The sequence below is a fragment of the Pseudoliparis swirei genome, chromosome 6, assembly GCF_029220125.1.
Source record: "Pseudoliparis swirei isolate HS2019 ecotype Mariana Trench chromosome 6, NWPU_hadal_v1, whole genome shotgun sequence".
NCBI lineage: Eukaryota > Metazoa > Chordata > Actinopteri > Perciformes > Liparidae > Pseudoliparis > Pseudoliparis swirei.
In genome coordinates, this window is record NC_079393.1 from 20,113,774 (window position 1) to 20,134,071 (window position 20,298).

A 20,298-nucleotide genomic window follows, 5' to 3' on the forward strand; every position below is an offset into this window, starting at 1 on the left:
TGGACCCTAAGCCCCCCCATTGCCAGAGCTGGCTCCCATTTCCCCCGGGATAGAGATGAGAGGTCAGTCTAAGTTCTCCTGTAATATGTGCCTGTAATCCACACCAGCGGGCCCTGCATTAGAACCAGATGAGTCTCTGGGAAGGCCTTTCTTTCTTGAGCGGACTTCTTTTCGCCCATAGCAAACAGCATGTTTAGGTTTCAGCGGAGGCAGCGTTGGGTGAGCGGAATCAAACAGTGTCCATGTCCAGACTGAGAGGAGCTTTGTCTGGGGCTCAGGCCTGGTGCCGGGGCCAGGGGAAGAACAGGTGTGTGTGTGTGAACACACGTAAAACACCCACACACACCCACAGATGAAGGCCAGTGCGTTCTCAGTTTGGTGGTGTCCACTTTAACATTTTTGCGTTTTTAAATGTGCGACACCGAAGACCCCTGTTTCCTGTTCAAACAGGAAGCTGGCAAGATCAACAGTATAGATAACTTTGAGTGAACAGATTTTCAAACTGCTGCATCCAGGGGGAAAAAAAATCCTCGGATCTTTTATCACATGTGACGGAATATTATTTTATCTGAGCTATCGTGTTTCGGGAACTTTAATTTGTATACATCCCAACTGTCTCTTAAAACGACAACATAACAAGGTCATGGAAATAGGATTGTTTGTGTCAACAGGGCAGTGCTGTTAAAACTGTTTAAGTAGCTTATCCTGAAGTAAACACCACGAGGAGCCTGTTGTTGCTCCTGGGCTGCAGGTCAACAACATGCAGGCCGTAAAGTGTTCCCGTTTGTTTTCTCGGGGAGTGACGACCGGAGAGATCATCCCTCCGTTTCCTCTTGTCAGCGGTAGGACGGGAAGGAAAGGCTGACACTGACCAGAAAATCCCCCACCAGCCACCAAAACCATGTGGCATTGGGAGTGGTGTGTGTGTGTGCGTGTGTGTGTGCGCGGGCCGACGTGCCACAGGGTTTTTTTCTGCACCGCATAATGTTCCGCACGTCCAGCATGTCAACAACAAGAGTGTTTGCTTTACCAGGTCTCGTTGTGAGGGAATGAGGCTAGCCTCGGAATTCAATTCAAAGAAGAGGCTCATGGGAGATGAGCACTGCGGGTGTCTCGGCATCGCATGCCGTTTGGGCAGCAAACAAACTTGGGGCTGCGGGTGGAGTTTATGGTGAGTTCAACAGCTTAGAGGGCAACGTCAAACCACCTTTGAGGATTTTGGGATGAGAAGATTGCAGGATAGTTTCTGTCCCTGCAGACGCTACGTTTACATGCTAGAGATTACATACAGGTGGGATTTACCAGCTCAAACCTGCTGGCTTTGTGTTACACCATATTTCCTCCACAAGAGAAAAAACATCCCTCCGCTGGCTCTTGTCTTTGTGCGCTTACGTTTTTCTCAACGAGCCTTGTTTTTGGGCGATGCAATGAAATGACATGAGATTTGATCAGGAGGAACTGTGAGAAAGGCCTATTGCAGACATTATACATGCTACTTAGCTTACATCCATTTAGTGGGATTTTTTATATCCCTCACGTTTTGCTGTTTGCATTTTGAATGCCATAGATAGCGCTGCGTGTGCTGGGAGAGCCTGGCAATGACTTATGGATTTTTCACAAGGTTGACTCGTGCAAATTAAACACCAGGATTCAAAGTAAACAAGGGATGTGCTATTTGCAAGAACAGCTCTCGGGGTGCTTAGAGTTTCAACTCCGTTCGCTTCACTGCTTATGAATACTGGCTCATGCAGCTGAGCTCACCTTTCCCTGTCAAATCGGCCTGTCTGTAGCGCCTCTACACTCGGTGCCAGTGGACTCAAACTCAGCCTTCGTTATTATTTGAATGTATTTAACTTCCCTTTAACTTTACATCCCCTTTACATCAACTTGTGACCCAACCCTGGTCCCACTTCCTTTATCCTCCTCTCCTTTCCTGCCATACTTCTTGCGTCTCGTCTATAGCGAATGATGTCACAGCCGTGCCCGATAAAGAGATTATCGTCTGGTCCCAGTTGGGCTTGTTTGTCCTATTTATCTCATCAGGTAGAGGCCATGAGATGGGTGGAATGCAGCGAAGCATCAAGACATTATTGTATGTGACTGAACAAAGGCCTAGTCTTCATTGCTAAGGGCCTTTACGTACACCCAGCAGAACTCTGCATGGTGGTGGACCCGGAGCTGGGGATTGGTTCGTATCTGTTACTTTCAGACAAGCTGCATCTTATCTGCAGCCTCCCCTGAACCCAATCCAATATTATACTTCGAAGGCTGGTTCATGCAAATCACAAAAAAATCCTCACAGAAGGCCTAAACATACACGACAGTGGTCAAACTAATTCTGTAATTCTGGAACCGACAGTCCCTCCGCCGCACAGGCTCCTGGCCGAGGTGTGTAGAGGTGAGAAAGTATGCAGAGCTCTCCTTATTCTTACGTTTTGTGTGTGTATACAACACAATGAACTAGGGATGCACCGATCCATTTCGGCCGATATTACCATTATCGGTTTTGATCGGCGTTCTCAAAACGGCCGATCAGATGACGTCACATCTGCGAGAACTATCAGACGTTTCAATCGCGGCGCATCGCAACGGAGACGATGCGCCCGGCGAGGGCCGCAGAGTGAGAGGTCCACGAGGGGATCCTCACCACCGAGCGACGTCCTCGTCCCCCGAGTTGAATCTCTGGGTCGACTCAGCCGACTCTCACATGTCTGAGCCGCTATAGACTGATGCTCACGGTAAACACATTCGATCAGGAGCGAGCGAGGGTTTTGTTAGCGGAAGGATTTACGTGACAACATCCGGTTTTGCAAAGTTAGCGGAAAGAACCACGTGAAACAACATCCGTTTATCAAAATAAGATGTCGACAAATCATACACGAACATATAAAAGTAAACAATTAACTGATTTTGTATCTTTATAGATCGTTTCTGAGATTTAGCTTAAATTATGCTAACATTAAAACATGTTTACTGTACCAAGGAAGAGTTTATAAAAATAAGTCAGACTTTTGTATGTTAAAAAAAGTCCTGTATATAGATTTCCCCAAGAGTTCCAGGAAATGAATAATGCAGATGTGTTCCATACATATCTGAAATCTCCTACAATAGCAATTAAACAATTGTAATGGATCAATTAGGACATTTTTCAAAGTAAAAGTCATAAATGTTTAAAGAAATCTGTAATTTCTTTAATGTTTGAGTTGCTTTATATATGTATTTCCTCATAGTCCTCGGCAATAATGCTCCACAATAAATAGAATGATGATCGGCAGATACTGATTTCAGTGATCGGTGATCGGCACCAAAAACCTGATCGGTGCATCTCTACAATGAACGGTTCTCAAAGAGCCCGTCTGAAAGCGTGCTCCATTATCCCAATATTTAAATAATTCACTCTTGAGTCCAGCCCCTCTCTTTTCACAACACTTTTGAGTGTGGCTGTTCAGAAACAGCTGGATAGATTTAGCCTTTGTTGATGGTCTTTTCTCTTCTTTTAAGATTACCTTTTGGGCTTTTTCTCCTTTATTGGATGGACAGATATTGGACAAGAAGGAGGGGGGACAACATGCAGCCATGGATTGGAAATCCACTTGTTTTTCTGTACACTTACAGTCAGACTTTCTCACAGTGGCAGTTTTAGAGAGTCTTGCTTGTTTACGACAAGACAGAGGGAAACAACAATTTACTGTCCTATTAAACATCTTCATATTAACAACCTGGAAGCCTTAAGCCGTAATGCACATACTGCACACATGTCAGCACCTGCCAGCCTGCACACCTCACACACATCATACTTGTGTGAGAAACCTCCATGGTGCATGCACTACAGCAGCAGAGGCTGAGGAATTAGTCTATTAGACATAGTAAAATGAGTCAACAGTGTCTGAAATGGATGAAAGGACTTGTTGATGTCTCCTGCGTATGAAGTGGGTAATGTCTGTGTTCTCGTGATACTTATCAGTGTGAAGCGAAAGGCCTCTGGCAGAAGAGATCTTAATGCATTCAGATGGAAACTTCCCCAAAAGCTCCGGTTATGGAACTCTCCGCACTTTACTTTTAGAAACAGTGTCTTTCTTATTCATGTTGGCAGTGAAAATGGGTGCAGCTGATGCTACAGCAGGATCTCCGACACCGCCGGGCTTATGTCGAAGCCTTGAAAACTGATGAAATATGTATCTTTCTCCATCAGGGCTTGTGCAGTCACCGCTCGGGCTGAGGCGGCTGGGTGTAAGACGAGCCCATACCCCACCTGTCTATCTCTCTATCTGTTGTTAGCGTTGCACAACCAGACAGACAGGCCAGGCGTTCCAGCACATTTACCCTGCCTCCGTGCGAAACATCAAGGTTTCTTTTTTTTAATGAATGAGGTTGCTATTAGTTACTGTTCTGTGAAGCGTGCGTGTCAAATTGTGTGTGTGCCACAGATGGGGAGAAAGGAACAGGTAAACGCCAGGATCGGGTTGCCACAGAGGAAAGATGGATTAGAAAAGGACGGAAAGGAAGATACAATCAGCCGCAGCTGCGCTGTTCGTATTGTCGGAGTTGTTTATGTGAAGATCCTCGAGAAAGTATCTTCCAAATGGAAGGGAAATGGGGGAGAAGAGGCTTGAGGGCCGGAGGTGGGTGGGGGAGAGTGGGTGAGAGGGGGCGGACGGGGGTGTATAGAAGGTCGTTGTTTTGCATTCCTCACCAGCACCTGGAACAGCGCTATTTCCCCCCCGAGCCTTGGCAGATTATTACTAATGCAGATGAGCTTTCATTAAGTTCAGCCTGACTGGGTGGCTGCTGTGGCACGTTGTGACTTTGCTGCTGACTTTCTGGTTGGTTTACTTTCATTTTATTTTTTATTAAGCCTTATATTTTCCTGCGTGTCACCACCCAGGGCCTGCGCCATCTTGGTGTCTATATAGCAGCCCAATCATGGGCTGCTATAGGGAAATAAAAAAGAAATGCCCCTAAAATTATAATTACTCCTCCCTGTATTCACTTATATGCTCTTTATGACACTCATAACACCTTAGTATGCATGATAGAATCCTAATAACCTGTTTCTCATTTATATTTTGCCTCTGGGCAGCTTCTCCTTGTGTCTCAGCGGAGCAGCCGGCAAGCAGGAGACGTGTAGCAGTTAAGATAATTAACTACTGGTAGTCGCGCATATGCATTGGAACGTATACAGTCGGCAACCGCTTCATTTTGGCAAATAACAAATGCGAATTATTTAACTCTTCAGGAAAAAGTGAACTTGGCCACCTAGCTCACGGATGCAGCAATCAATACACTCTGACAAGCTGCCCTGTGTGTGTGTGTGTGTGTGTGTGTTTTTGTGCACCCCTGCTAGTGTGGGACTGTGTGCTCCTACGATAAGACAGAGCGTTCTGAGTTCCACCGCATCGTTTCATCCTGGCTACTTGTCTTTGTTCTCCTTCACAGTTCAATTTCCATACATTTCCCAGGATATTACGCTGACGGAAATTAAGCCGCCTTGATAAGATACAGTGAGCCGCCCCCTTTAAGCTCAGGGAGGCTGCTCTATATTGATTGGCTCATATGAAACATAGGATTTTTCCTCATCTAAGCTTTTGGAGCTGTGAGCAAATGTATGAAGGGACTTGCTCAAGCATAAAGGTGTTTGTCGAGTTGCTGCATGACAGCATGGAGTGGAAGGTCATTAAAATGTCCAGATTCAACTGCGGGGTTACGACCACAGAACAATGGGATTTTTTTTCTTCTCATTTGAGTCTGAAAATGATTAACCGGACAGGTGGAATTTCCCTCAGCAGACGTCTGTATATTAATGTTCCTACTTTTCCGGAGTCAAGCACCAGTGGGATGGCAGGGTGATGGCTGCCATCAGCGGCTGACTGGCACAGGTGCCCCCAGGTCTAAATAAATCATGAGGGCCCCTGCTGATCCCCCCCCCCCCTCCACCATTCCTGTATGCCCGTCATCCCTCCGCAGGGAGCTCCAGAAAGGGGGTTAGCCCCTGTCGTTGTGTGCTGCCTCTGCTCCTTCCCGCCCTCCTTCCCTTTCTTTTCTTTCCCACCTCCCCCTCACCTCTTCCATCCACTCTGCATGAATATTTAAAAGCCAGCACGAGGATGGAGAATATGCAACAAGGGCAATGAAGCGAAAGGGGAGAAGAGAAATGTTCATCTCGGGACCCTGAATTCACGGGGACGGAGAGAAACAGTGATTGTCGGAATAAGAGACGGAGAGAGGGCAGGAGGAGAGACACTAAGAGAAACTGATCCGAGCCGAGGCTGTCCAACTGGGGAGGGGATCGGGGGGATCGGGGAGGCCCGGTAGGGACCCGCAATTGGCTCCATGCTGGCTGTGTGTGTGTGTGTGTGTGTGTTCCGACTGCCACTTTGACAGTGGATGCCTGGTGTGCAGAGGCCCATGCAGGCTCCCATGAAGTTTTCAACAGAACAAAACAGATGCATTTGTTTTCTCAATTGGAGGAATGTGCTAATGTGCACATACACGGGTAAATAGTTTGGCTAATTTGCAGCAGGCAAGTGGGCAGAGGTCTCCATCGCTCAGCCAACCAGCTGGGGCTCCTGTGTCGGGAGAAAAAAAGAGGCTTTGATAATCCCCCCACCCCCCACCCCCCCATCCTCCACCATCTCTATCTCTCCCTTCATTTAGTGCCATCCCTGCCTCAACACAATTACTTGATTTTCCTCTAACAGACATTTTAATGATTTTATCTGCCTGCTTCGATGTCCTCTCCTTCCCTTTTGAATGTGTTGATCATATTCATCATGTCAGTCGTCGCTCTATACAAATCTTTCTTTTTTTCATTGCAAAAGGCAGAATTACACGAGGCTCTGTTCTCACCACACAGGATATTTTCAGCACCACTCGTGAAGTCATGAAGCAACATCGCCGTGCAACTTTTAGATGACAATTATTAACGCCTGACACATTTATGGTTTATCAGATAGGATCAGAAATTTTTGAAAAATATGTTTTGCTTGAGTTTAGATGGAATGAAAAGAAATGAAAAGAAAATTAAACTGAGGCACTTCAAAAACAAAGTACTCAGTTTTGAAGATACATAACACAGCCCTGAAGTGTTTTAGCCATTTAAGAAATATATGGGTCCACACAAGAGTAAAGGAGGTGTATGAAATGACATCTATCAACACAAAGGAACTGATGTAGCTATCTGTTAGCATTGTGCAGTCGTTTGGGGGGGAAGTCTTTCAGATTAATCTTGTTTAGATATCATTGGAAAAGGCTGTTTCCACATAAAACGTCAGCGGCGTCATTCGTTTATTGACCTTGTGTCTCAGTGAACATACGGACGTCTCCTGGGTTTTCTGAGGATGAGCCACAGTAGCTTTGTATAGAAATTGCTTTTTTGGAATATAAAGGCCACTCAAGAGTCTGTTCAAGCACTATGCTTGTCATAAAACAGGTCTGAAGCAAATCCTGTTCCACCCGAGCTTGATGAATAATTTAAAATGACTAATAGTGCCTTGTGACAGAGAATGTATCGCTGTGGTGTATCAGATCGCGGCAGTTTTGGCCTGAGGCGTAATTTGTTTGGAAAAATAATTACTCCTGTATCGGATCCTTGTTAAATATTAAAAGGGTTAGCATTAGGAATGGGGCAGCATCCAAGGGCGTTCTGTGCAAACCCGTTGCTTTAGACATCACGGCTGCAGACAGGCAGCCACAAATGGGGGGAAAGTGCTATATTTACTTTTATATTCAAACGACTACATTGCTAAATTTCACAAGGAAGAGAGAAGCAAAACTAATGAACTTCTCCTGTGTGCTTCGCCACCGAGCTTTGAAGACTAATCCCAGTGTTTTATGAGCGGAGAGCGTCGGATTGTCTGTTGAGTTCAGCTGGTTATTGAGTGCACAAGCTGGGAGGCACCAAAGAGAATTAAGACGCTATATATCAGCCCGCAGAGGAAACCGCGAGAGAGAGAGGGGAAAAAAGAACATGTTTCTCTGAGATTTTAGATAAGAAAAAGAACCAAAAGAAGAATAGGCAAATACATCACTCTCAATGTGAACAGTAGCGTCTCATCCATACCAGACAATTTGGCGTGGACGCATGTGTGTGACTGATTGCAGAGGTTACGTCCTGTCTCTAAACACACACAACCTGTTCACATCCTCAAACCACCCAATGGCCCCACAGGATCCGCTCATTTACAGCATGTCGGGAAGCTGTTTGCGCAACACACACACGCACACACACACACACACACACACACGTATAGACAGTAAACACCGTCAACGTGGCTCCGGGTTTGGCCCCCGGCCGGTTATCGCTGAGCCGAGAGAACACGGCATCGCAGTGTGTGTGTGTGTTATCAGCGTGGACTGGACATAACTCACCTTTAAACGCGGCCGTGACGTCAGGGCGGCAGCATCACCGCCGCACAGCCTTTCATTACAGCCCAGAATCCATATATCATCAAACAGATGGCTTCTCTTGAAACAAGGACACTGTTGTTGTCTATACGCACAGAACCGGTGCCTCTGCAGACAGGACGACGGAGGCAGGGCCTGGAGAGATGAGATCTGCCTGCGCCTTATTAAGAGCTCTCACTATAACTGTGTTCTCCTAGTCTCATCTTCCCAGATCCTGCCACAGTGTTGCCCTTGTACCCAGCGAAAAGGGAATTGCATGCAACACCCCCCCCCCCCCCCACCCCCTATTTATGATGGCATCTACATATACATACTGGCTTGAAGCAGACTCTTTGTACATGTCTACGTTCATGCCATCCCTGGAGCAGAGTGTCATTGTTCATTCGCCAACACTACACTTTGACTAATCAACAGCGACGGAGGCTTTCCATGATACAAAATGTGTTTATTCTTCCTTATGCGGAAATCGAGGCTCAGTATAGACATCTTACACAAATCCATTAACCCCCGGATCCTTCACAAGTGGCCTTCGACATGCAAATGAAACGCCGAAATAATGCTCTCATTTGAGCAGGAAGTGCATTTGAAACGCCCTTGCACCTTTTTTCATGCAAACCTTTTTCTCGCCGCTTTTCTGCTCTGTGCTTCTCGAAAAGATGAATGCAGAACATGAACGAACATCATTTCACATGACTTCTGAAAAAGAGTCTCTCTCTCTCTCTCTCTCTGTTGCGGGCCGTCGCCATAGCAACCAACGCTCTCTCGTTCCAAAGTGGTCCGTGTGCTTCTGAAGGTGCAACACCTGAATCAGACCGGGGCTGTTTTGATCTGCCCGCCCCAACCAACAGCTGTGTACTTTAGGGACAGGGAGGGCCCTTGAGCCACACTCTCATCTCGCTGCTATTGTTTGCCCAGGTGGGCAGGGGAGCCCCCCCCCCCCCTCTCCTCTCTGCCCAGCTCGTTCACTCTCTCACTCTCGATCTCTTCCTCTTTCTCCCTCGCTTCTTTCTGTCTTTGTTCCACGGGGACCTGTCAACTGAAGCTCTCGGTTACACAAAGAAACCAAATTGGCTTTCATCTGCAGCCTGTTACCAGCTGTGTGCATTGTGCGTCTGTGCTCCCTCTCAGCGCAGAAGAAAAGTATAGATTTTTACCCATGACAATGTTATTATTATTGGCTTTGAGTCGAGATTTTTACATTTTTCAAATTAAAGTCTCTGGTGCGACTTTGCTGTTGAATCAGCCCCCAGGAGCCCCATGCTCCTCTTCCATGCTGGGTCAGTCTGTGTGCCAGGCTCTTGACATCACGCACGTAGGTGCTGGAGGAGCACAAAAACAACCCAAAGGCCCAAAGTCCCACGCCAACCCTGTTGTTCAGCGTCACCATGGTGACAATACGGCTTCAAGTCAGGCACAAAGATGGGCTTTTTAGGTGTGCTCATTCCCTGTTGCTGCTGAGTGTGTGTGTGGGGGAATAAGGATGAGGTCGAAATGGCCTTTTTAGCATAGCAAGACATTTCTGGCCTTGTACACAAGACTGCTCAGGGCACCGAGTAGGACAGCTGAGACAACAGCAAAGGTGCTTTCATTAGTGATCCCTGGCCCTTGTCCCCCTTTTCCCCGTCTTTGCTTCTTTTCTTTAAGCCTTTCCGCTCATCGTCATCCTCCCTTAACCTCCCGCCCTCCCTCTTCCCTCCTGTTTCTGTCCATCCCTCCCTTCCTCTCTTCATTTCCTTTATCCTGAACTCTGTCCCTCACGCATATCTGCTTGACATTTCAATCATCACATCCATAAGGACATACAGGATCTCACAAAGCTTCATCCCGCTCAGCTGGCCATAAGGGAGGAGACGATGTGTGTGTGTGTGTGTGTGTGTGTGCCGGTATTGCATTTCTTTATCCAGTCGTGGGCTGTTTGAGCAGGAGCTTTGCATGAGCATGTTTCTAAACATTCAACAGATCCTCGACCAGTGAGAAGCTGTGCAAATAAAGGATGGAAACCTGAAATCTTCTCATATAGAATATGAGCATGCTATGTTGCACAGAGGAGTTGTGAATACGGATAAATACAACCTCTTACAGTAAACAGGTGGTTAAGGGAAAGGAGGTCAGGTACTTATTGTGCCCTCCTTTTTATCTGTGTGTGTGTGTGTGTGTGTGTCCTACAGTCGAGTATCTGTACACACGCATCAGAGGCACCCTTGCTGTGACAGCGTAAAGGCTGCTGCTCTTGAATCAGTCAAAGGCAAGCGTTGCTGCAGGAGCACAGAGTTTAGCAGACTGCTTGAACTTGTGTGCGTGCTCGGGTCCCTCGCTCTATTTGAATCGTCAACGCACACTGCAGCTCGCATCCATCATAACGGTTCTTTAGAAACGCCGGCATCGGTTTAAAATAAAGGCCGTGTTTGTTGTTTGTTTGTTTGTCCGTGTTCTTTTGTGTCGAGGAGACTGGATGACAAAGTGCAGCGAATCACAAGCGAGCGGAGGGGAGCGTCGGTGCAGCGGAGAGGCTCGCTGTGATAGCACCAGATACCTGTCACATGTATGTCTCCTCTTTGTTTTTTTGAGCCTGGAGAAGAAGAAAAAAGCTTCTCTTTCTCCTTTGCGAGCCCCAGAAGTCATGATTTATGTAAAGAAGCCATTTTGCGGGTCAAATTGCATAAAGCCGGCTGCCGGCGCTTCTGTGGAGAGGACACAACAGCCCTTTTGAATATACTGCAGACAGCTGAAGAAAGGCAGACCCTGGACCAGAGCAAATCCCCGGTCACCAGTGTTAAGCCTGCGTACAACAGACGATGGATGACCTCAGTCTGCTCCACACGGCACGGTTTATTTATTTTTCAAAGGTGTGTTTTACAGCACGTTCGACGGGAGAGGAACAATATGCTGTAAGAATATATAAAGAATCAGAGGTTGTATGTGCTGGAAAGGCAGCGAAGCAACTGGTTTTTTGAAACACCCTCCAAGAAGGAACAGCAGCGTGCTCCGACACACCTCCCGCCTCCTTTCCCCACGTTAAGCCGGGAGTGAGGAGTGCTATTTGCATTACAAGGTTCCCGTGGAGCAGAATAAAACACAGACAGAGCTGTGAGCAAAAAGGAACGCTCTCAGGGTGGCCCCGCGCTAATTGCAACTGGGGTGCATTTACTGATTATAGTTAAGTGGTCCAAAATGGTCCCCTGCTCTCTGTTACATTGACCCACTCCCTCCCCTGGTGGATGTGGTCAATAGCCGGCCTGTTGAGATGCCTTTCCACTGAGGGAAGAAATCAGGGTTCAATCATGGCCGTGTCCGCGCTTCATCTCGGGGCACACGGGACACTTGGAGTTCATAACAAGCTGAACAATGCAGTAGGGCTGGAGAAAGAAAATGGAAATTGAAGTTTGAATGAAAAGACATGTACACGTGTGGATGGAATAAGGAGTGAAACAAAAAGGTTAAACACGTTTACATTTCTTGAGGCTGCACATGTGAGCGCATGTGCCGCTCATGACTATTCATGCCGCCTGCAGCAAACATGCAAGTTTGGTCAAACGGAAATTAATGGGATGCAAAGTAGGATGTAAATGTAGCTGCAGAAAGTGTGGGTGTGGGGGGGTTAGATCCCCGCTAAAGATCCTGGAACGTTGCGTGCGTTGACGGCACCGGGTCAGTGTTTTGTGTTTCCTCTCCTCCCGGTTGCATGCGCCGTAACAGGAGGCCCCGCAGTGGGGGAGCAGGTCGGGGGGGGGGGATGGAACAGCCACCGGATCACACCGGCTTTGATCTCCCCTCTGGGTTCCCGAGCGTCTACGGGAAAGACTTACGGCCTACTGATGAGGAGGAGGTAGAGATCTCATACCCCCTCTAGTGCCGGCTCGCTAGCAGGTCTCTCTCTTTTTTTAACCAAACTGAGCATAACTTTAAGCCTGGGTGGCGAGTGTGATATTTTTTCTTGGAAATACTCGGGAATTTGTTTTGCAATTTGCTTAATTCTCATGCATGATTACAGAGTGATCCAAAAGTTGACATCCAACAATTTTTTTTCTGATCTGCCATGGCTGTCCTGAACACAGAGAGAGGCTAAAGAGGCCATCTCTTTCTCTCCTGAGCAGCTATTTCCTTCGAAATGTTCTTTTCCCCTCAGAGGGCTCTGGAGTCCTGCAGCATGTCTGGTGCTTTACATAACTCCGACATAGTGACGTCATTCCTTCTCCCCCTAAACGCTGGTTTCAAAAACACTGCGCCGTGTCCCGCCAGCCTCCCAGTCTGCCCCGTGTCATCATCTCTCTCATGCCTGGCCTCATCGCGCTCCAATTTATGTCATGAACTGATGTCAGCGCTCTGGATTGCGAACACAGTATCACAGCCCCGATTTCACCAAAAGTAACAGATCCTCGAGGACAATGTGGTCGACTCAGGCTGTTATTCACACAGCGTACGGGTTATATGAGGGGAGGATATTAAAAGGCAGGATATAACAAGCCCCATTAAAGAAACATGGAGAAGTAATTGGGGTAGAAAAAAAGATTTTCTTTTATTATAAGAACGAGCTAAATTACTATGTGCCAATTAGAGGGCGAGTGCTTTAAAAGTTTGGCTTGCTGACGTAGAGGAAAAGGGATTTGTTTGTTTGTTTGTTTGTGTGTGTGAGTGTGCCTGTGTGTATGTATATGTGTGTGTGTGTGTTAATGGGTGCATGGAGTGAGAAAGTGGTCAGCATTGTGTGACTAATAGAACACACAACCTGTGCTTTTAGAGCAGGAACACTAACGAGAGCACATAAAAGCCGGGCTCTGCTTTCCAAACAACAAAAGATAAACTCCTATCGTCGCTGGACGGGACTCCTTTTGTTTGTGTACATGGCCGCCTGTTTGCACTCCTGTATGCACATCTGTGCGTACAAGCACAAATAAACATCCCACTGTGCTGCATGATTAGATTTCCAGGGCATGGTCAGCGGCTCGTGTGAGCTCATGCGTCTTTACAGTGGGAGAGGAGGCAGGCGTTCTGGCAAGCGAGCACAGATCTGACCGACAAGCAGTCACGCGGACGTATAGACAGACGTCGAAGCCAAATAGACCACCGGGAAGACGGAGAGACGGACTGGCAATCCAGCAGATTGGTAAGAAGCAGAGGAACTGACTCGCAGACAGATAGAGGGCAGAGTCCGGCTGCATGCCCTTTGAATGAACATTTCGGTTCGACAGACTGGGTGAATGTGTCAGGCGTGCCCTCAGTCATAGATCACACATGGAACCGGTCATCCAGGACACATGACATCGCTCGAGGCCCAAGGGCGGCCCTCCTGACTGGGCCAAGGACTCCCTGGAGGGAAGGAGAGCCAAGGACGTCTCCTGAAGTTTCCATGGCTGCATATCTCGGTCCAGATCCAGCCTTGTTTGTTCCGCCGTGCTCCACTGCACCGACCCACATTGATGAAGTGCTCGCAGATGTAACCCTCGAGTGGCCAGCGAGACGGCCAAGCCGGCACACATTTGCGCGGCGCAGACGGTGCCGTTTGTTCTGTGTTCTCATCTCATCCGCTGGCGGGACATTTAGGCGTTGGCGTGCGATGGGAATTAAGCTTGTTGTAAGCGGTTTGTGTTTCCTGTGTCCCAGCGCACCGTGCCTGATGATAATGAGGGGGAAAAAGGCCAGAGGAGAAGGGTGGGGTCAATATGCTAATAGTGGGTGCACATTGTGATGCCTCTCTACCAGCATGGAGTGGTTTGGAGAGACAGGCCATCATTCTCCACCTCCTTTCCCCTCATTATCCCCCCGTGTTCTCCCCCATTCCGCTGCTTTCTGCTCTCATCTCTCTCCATGCCCTTCACTATCTTCTTCCCTCCATTTCTCCCCTCTTTTGCTTCATCTCCCTCCCGGTGCTCCTCCCCTCCACCCCAACGCCTCTCTCTCCCACAATATGAGATCCATTTGTTTTCCTCCGCCAGGCAACGGGAGTGGGACGCGTGGCGTGCAAAGTGCTGATGTGTTGGTATCTGGGTAATTATAACATCCCTCGGTCTCCAAGAAATCTCCAAACTAATGTTTAATTTGCCTCTGCGCTCAAAGGAAGCCCTCCTTTGTTATCGCCGTGGCAATTAGCCGGAGCTAGGGCCCAGGCATTTCCTGTGATTGTTGTGATTTGCATAGAGAGCGAATCAGAGAGAGTATCAAGACCCTGTACTCCTCTTCTCTCACTGCCATTACAGCCACCCACTCCTCCTCTCCTACCACTTTCCCTTTTGCCCCGCCCTCTATCCCCCTTTGCTACCCTGAATCTCCATCAGTGGCCTAGCAACGGAAACGTCAACCCCTGTGTCTGACGCTTCTGTACATGGTGGCTGATTGACAATGAGGACATTGACTAACTGGAGGGTTACAACACAGTGATTTCATTTCCCCCTCCTCCCCCAAGAGGAACGTGTCAGAGGGGTCCCGTGTCTCCTCCCTGCTCGATCCCTAATGGTCATCCTCTCGTTTTAGCCGAGAGCTCCTCATTAACTTTCTGTTCGTAAACCAAGCTGGTAGCATTCCACAGAGGACGGCGCTAATGGGAGTTGTTAATTGAAGGTGTAAACATACCGCGCGCATATAAAGATGTCACGCTGGCTCCCTGCATACCGGACACACAGACACGAGCGCAGCGTTTTGAATGTGGCGCAGCAGCAGCAGCAGCATGGAGGCCCGAGTGAAGTTAATGAGATTATCAGTCAAAAAGTAAACAGTCGATGTTGGCGAACCAGCTTTTTTCTTTCCTGAGGGGAAACCATTAGCGAGCATCGCTGCATCACAGTGCTGTTGTGTTCTCTGCTCTGTCCAGATAAGAAACAGATCCCCACCTACCGTTTAATCCCAGAGAGTGAATGCAGCTGCCGTATTTTTACGACGGCCTCGTTTCCCCGCGTCTGAATCATTCACGGTTGGCATGCATTGTTTTATTAGCACCCGTGTCATGTGTGTTATCGCGGAGTATTTTTGATTTTCGCGTGTCGAACCGTACCTTAATTAACTCCCACACAACAGTGCACCGTTGCAGCTTTGCTAAGCATTAGTTTCATTACAATACCTGAATGAATTTGCATCGCCTTATCAGCCACTGCCTCCGTCTACTACGCTCACTATAAAAGTACCACTGTGTGGTGTGATAACCACACTGGCTCCGCTGCTTCTCTCTTACGCTTTCATCAGATTATCTGAACTGGTATTTTCCCATTTGTGGGTTTTGGTGCTGAGAGCTGTGGCTTCAGGGAGTCTGTTTAGTGGAAAGAGAGAGAAAGAGAGAGAGAGAGAAAGAGAGAAAGCAAATGGTAGGCGAGGAGCTAATGGCGAGATGGAGGGTAAACTGTGGGGGCTCTTAAACCTGAGGAGTGGCTAATCCATGAGACGGCACTCTGAGCTCATCTGCTCTGGACTGGAGTGGCATGGTCGACCAGTGGCACCTCCCGGGCCCCGGCAGTCAGACGTCGCCTCCTGATCTATATTTCAAAGCCGAGAGTGGAGAGGGATTCAGTAATGAGCTCCCATCTTCCTTTTGGTATAGGAAGACTCTCTTTGTGGAACTAATTGAAAGTGGCATGTGCAGCGCCGGGGAGCTCTTTGGGGGCTGCGCCACGTTTCAAGGGATGTCGAGAGATAAGCCGGCACGCCGCCGCCACCGTGGCTTTTTTTATCACAGGTCTGAAATAAGCAGGTCTCTCCGAGGAGAGTGATGCACTTTGCGTCTGCGACTGTTGTGGGCGTTGTTTTGTGTGTGTGTGTGTGTGTGTGTGTGTGTGTGTGTGTGTGTGCTTTTTTCTACAGTAACCTGTGTCCATTTCTGAAATTACACCCCCCACACACATTCAGCATCTCTCCCTCTCCCCTTTAATAAATCTAGTTTTCTGTGTCAGCTCATCAGAGATACGGTGTGTGTGTGTGTGTGTGCATTTGTGCAGACACGTGTGTGTTATTTGGGCTGTGGAGGAGATGAGCACTCTCTGTTACAGATGTGGATACGGCCCACTGCGTGGCGCTCACTGAAAGGATGAAACGGAGCCCGGCCGTAACTGTCGACACACACATGCATGAACACTAAAACACTTTCAGAAACATATACTGCCATTTGGGGGTATCTCGCTGTGCTTGTCAGGTGTGTGTTTTCTGCCTTTGGTGTCCAATTGACCTGCTGTGTAGCATTTTTTTCATGCATTTTGAAACTGGGACTTCTTCACAAGTTTATTTTCTCAGAAATGAAGCGTTGAACATGTGGGAACTGTGCTTGTTTGAGGAAATAACTTCTGAAAGTGCATTCTGATGGTGATACCTCATTAGATTTGACTCACCTATCAGCTCATTCTCACCTTTAATTGATAGTTCAATGACATCTCCCCTCATGCGTCACTGCTGAACAGGTCTCAAATGAGGAGGAACTGACAGCGTGTCTCAAACCTTTTTCTTCATTGCATTAGGAGGTCTGTTTCATATGTCGCCTGCTGTTGCTGTTCGCTGGCAACCACTCAGCCTCACAGTCACAGATGAATTTATTGGATTACAACGTCTGTCTGCCTGACATGTATTTTTTACCCCTGTCGACATGGCACACCTTGAGAGAAACCGCGGCTACAGGAGAATAAAACGATACTCGATAGCAGCAGAATTCAGAAGACCTCTTTAACATTCTGGCCGCGGTTTGTCGTCCTGATCCATGTTGGTGGTGTCTTGCGGGCCTCGGCCGCTTTTGCATAACCTCAGGATGTAAACCGCGGCCGAGTCGACGGGAACGAGAGGCTGGGCAGGCTCTCCTTTCTCGTCCACTTGATCCACTGATGCAGGGGTGAAAGAAAGATGTGTTCTCTTTTAGGGTGTGTGTGTGTGTGTGTGTGTGTGTGTGTGAGAGATGGTGAGCAGCAGGAGGGAGGAGGGGATGGCGACGGGGGAAAGTGGAGCCAGGGAGGCAGCGCAGCTCGGCGCCCAGCTGTGAAGCTGCCCCCGGGGCTTTGGGAGGCTCTGGAATGTGGCTGATGTGAGTCTGGGTTTTGGGCTGGAGAGAGCGAACGGCCCGGGGCGCGCAGCTGCGAGCCGCGACGTCTGGGAGAAGGTTGCGTGTGCACATCCACACCTACGTGTTCAAAGAAGGAGAAGAGAGGACACGCAGAGAGACCATTCGTGGTTGCAGCTGTGTGTTTTTGTCCGTCTTGTGTGTACGCCAGCTTTCGGGCATGTTTGTGTTTGCGCATGCGGTGTTGTTTTTATTGTGTGTAACCCTCCATGGGCCACAGCTGAGGCCTCCGCTCAGGGTAAAGCAACGACATTCGGACTCATTTCCTGTTTGAGGGTTCAGGGCACGCTTGTTCGCCTCGCTCACCAGAGACGTCTGGAGTTTGAGACGGAACCAGATGACAACAAGCTACCTCCCTCAGGGATTGGTCGCTTTGCCAGTCAGCTGAGAGCAGCTCTGTTCAGAGATGACAGCGAGCTTTTGTTTCCGGAGATTTCCTGTCCTCTTCTGGGCAAAGGGTCGGTTAAAGTGCATAGAGGAGACGGAGCACCACTCCCTTACCCCCCCCCCCCCCACACACACACACACACACTGGTCTACTCCTCACGCCCTTCCTTTTTTCCCGCCACTCTAAGCCCCACTGGTTATACTTCCCACCCACCGACCAATTACAGTGCCCCTCTGTGTCAGGAAGAAGTGATCTGATTGGCTGTGTCGGGGGTGTCTGGGAGGTCAGAGCTGTGTTCGTTTCACACTGTGTCCTTTTGGACTCGCTCCAGCAGCACCCTCAGAGCACTCACACACACACAGCGGAAGAATGGATGGGGAGAAAGTGGAGGAAAAAAGGAGGAAAGAGGGAGACACAGAGACGAGAAAGAGAGAGAATTCCTCTGTACACAGACTTCAGTGCGATATGATTTCTTGCCTGAGAAATCGTAAATGTGACATGTTTAGCACTGTATTAAAATGCACATTGACTCCAGCGAGCTCCTCCGGTGCTGCTGCTCCACAGTCTGCGCTAAAGCTGTCCTCCAACTCGACAACAAAAAGACGTATTCAGAGCCAGAAGGCCTTTGTTGTGTGTGTGTGTGTGTGTGTGTTCAGTAAGAAGGGATGGTCTTCCCTCTGGGCAAGGTAAGCCTAGACAGGCTTAAAACACCTGGCTGGTTAAGGAAGGCAACCATCAGTTACAGAGCTGTCACATGACATGCATATCTGTGTGGAATGTTTTTTTATCGCATGCAGACCGTGATGAAAGCATTTTTTGTTATCTGTTCCCTGGTATGTCCTGTCATGGAAACATATCTCAGCATCCTTGAAAGAGCCGAACTATCACGTCTGTCATTGGAGTCCCGAGAGCAACAGCCTCCAATCTCAGGTGGAGCTATCACTTCTTCTCCAGACTTTATCGTGCGGCTCGTAAACATGACCTTTTCCCCCCCCGTCTGTATCTTAGTTTATAGCTCTTTGACTTCAGGGCAAAATAGAAACCAATGACTAAGAGTGCTTTGACTAACCGAGCCTCCACACAAACACAAGGTGCTTTCCATTCGTCCGGTCTCATGTGAAGTGTTTTTTCTTCTTCGTGTTTTTTCGGCTGGATGTGTTTCATGGAAGTAATCAAGATTACAGTGAGCTGAGGGAAATGTATGACATACACGCACATACATGTTTCACTATTTTATACACTGAACAATGAATGAGTTGAGACACATCAGATGAATTGATCATGACTTTTCAGAACCAGTAACACAGGTTTATGTCCACATTGCATCTTAATTACAAGGCACAGCCATGACAATACATTGATGTCACTCCCTTCCTTAATCAGACACATCGATGTATCTTACCCCCCCCCATCCCCCGCCCCCACCTCTGGACGTAGTAATGTGATAGCCAGAATAGATCAATCCGAGTCAAATTACTTTATAGATGGAGTCAAAGCTGTCGGTTTTTTCCCCCCTTGAGTGAGGCCACAGCAGCAGAAATAGCAATGCCCCTTTTGGTCCATAATAATTGAATCTTCAAGTATGGCTACATGAAAAGGATAATGCCGTATTGATTGTTGCTGCACCGTAATTGTCCTCCCTCAAAAGACAATGTATGGCATATTAGATGCTGAGCATGCCTTCATTGTTTGTCAGGGTAGAGCGTATAGGGGCCGGCCGAATATGCTCACTCGTTATACGACGGAGACAAGGAATGGGTATTGTCACTGAGAGGTGATTAACTGTGACTCTCCTTACAAATGACTGCAGGGCACTGCTGCTCGGCCAAATTAATTACCTGTCCGTGTGACTGATTGTTTTTGAACTGAAGACTTCTCTTAGGATTGTTGTCGGCTCTAAAAATGGAGTTCAAACTGCATTTCACCATGCATGACACACTCATAGCGGGTAGAAGCCAAACAACACGGTGTGCACCTGCGTGTCTGATTCCTCCGCGGCTCAGAGAGAGAACTGCTGTGAGTTTTGAAAAGCTACATTGAAGGAACAAGAAACACGTCACCTGACGTGTTTTATAAATCTATGCATGCACATATCCACGAATGCGTGCGTCTGAAACAAATGCACCCATCTGTCCCCTTCACGACACGGCTTTGCCTCGGCCGACATTAATCCTGACATGAGCAACTGCTGCTCTCGCTTGCAAGTCCAAAAACAGCCCACACACAACTCTATCCGTCTTCGCTTGGCGAGCGGGCTGTGAGGGAACGGCCTATCCGTCCACATTCCTTCCGAAAGCCTTAATAGTCCTGCTGTTGTTTGTCTACGTGATGACATTTCTAATTCTTGTCAGGAAAGAATGCAGCGTGACCAACGCCGTTAAGAGTGTGCGAAGGCCCAGCAGGCGAGGCGGCGTGATGGGGCAGATATAGAGCGACACCAGTCTGAGGAGGGAGGACTCGTGATCGACGACTTCACCTTCCCCGA

At 48.2% G+C, this 20,298-nt stretch overlaps 1 protein-coding gene across 3 annotated transcripts in view; it reads left to right on the forward strand.

The window, feature by feature from the left end:
* The window catches only part of hipk2 (homeodomain interacting protein kinase 2), a 72,340-nt gene that overhangs the window by 18,778 nt on the left and 33,264 nt on the right, over positions 1-20,298 (forward strand). The window lies entirely within an intron of this gene.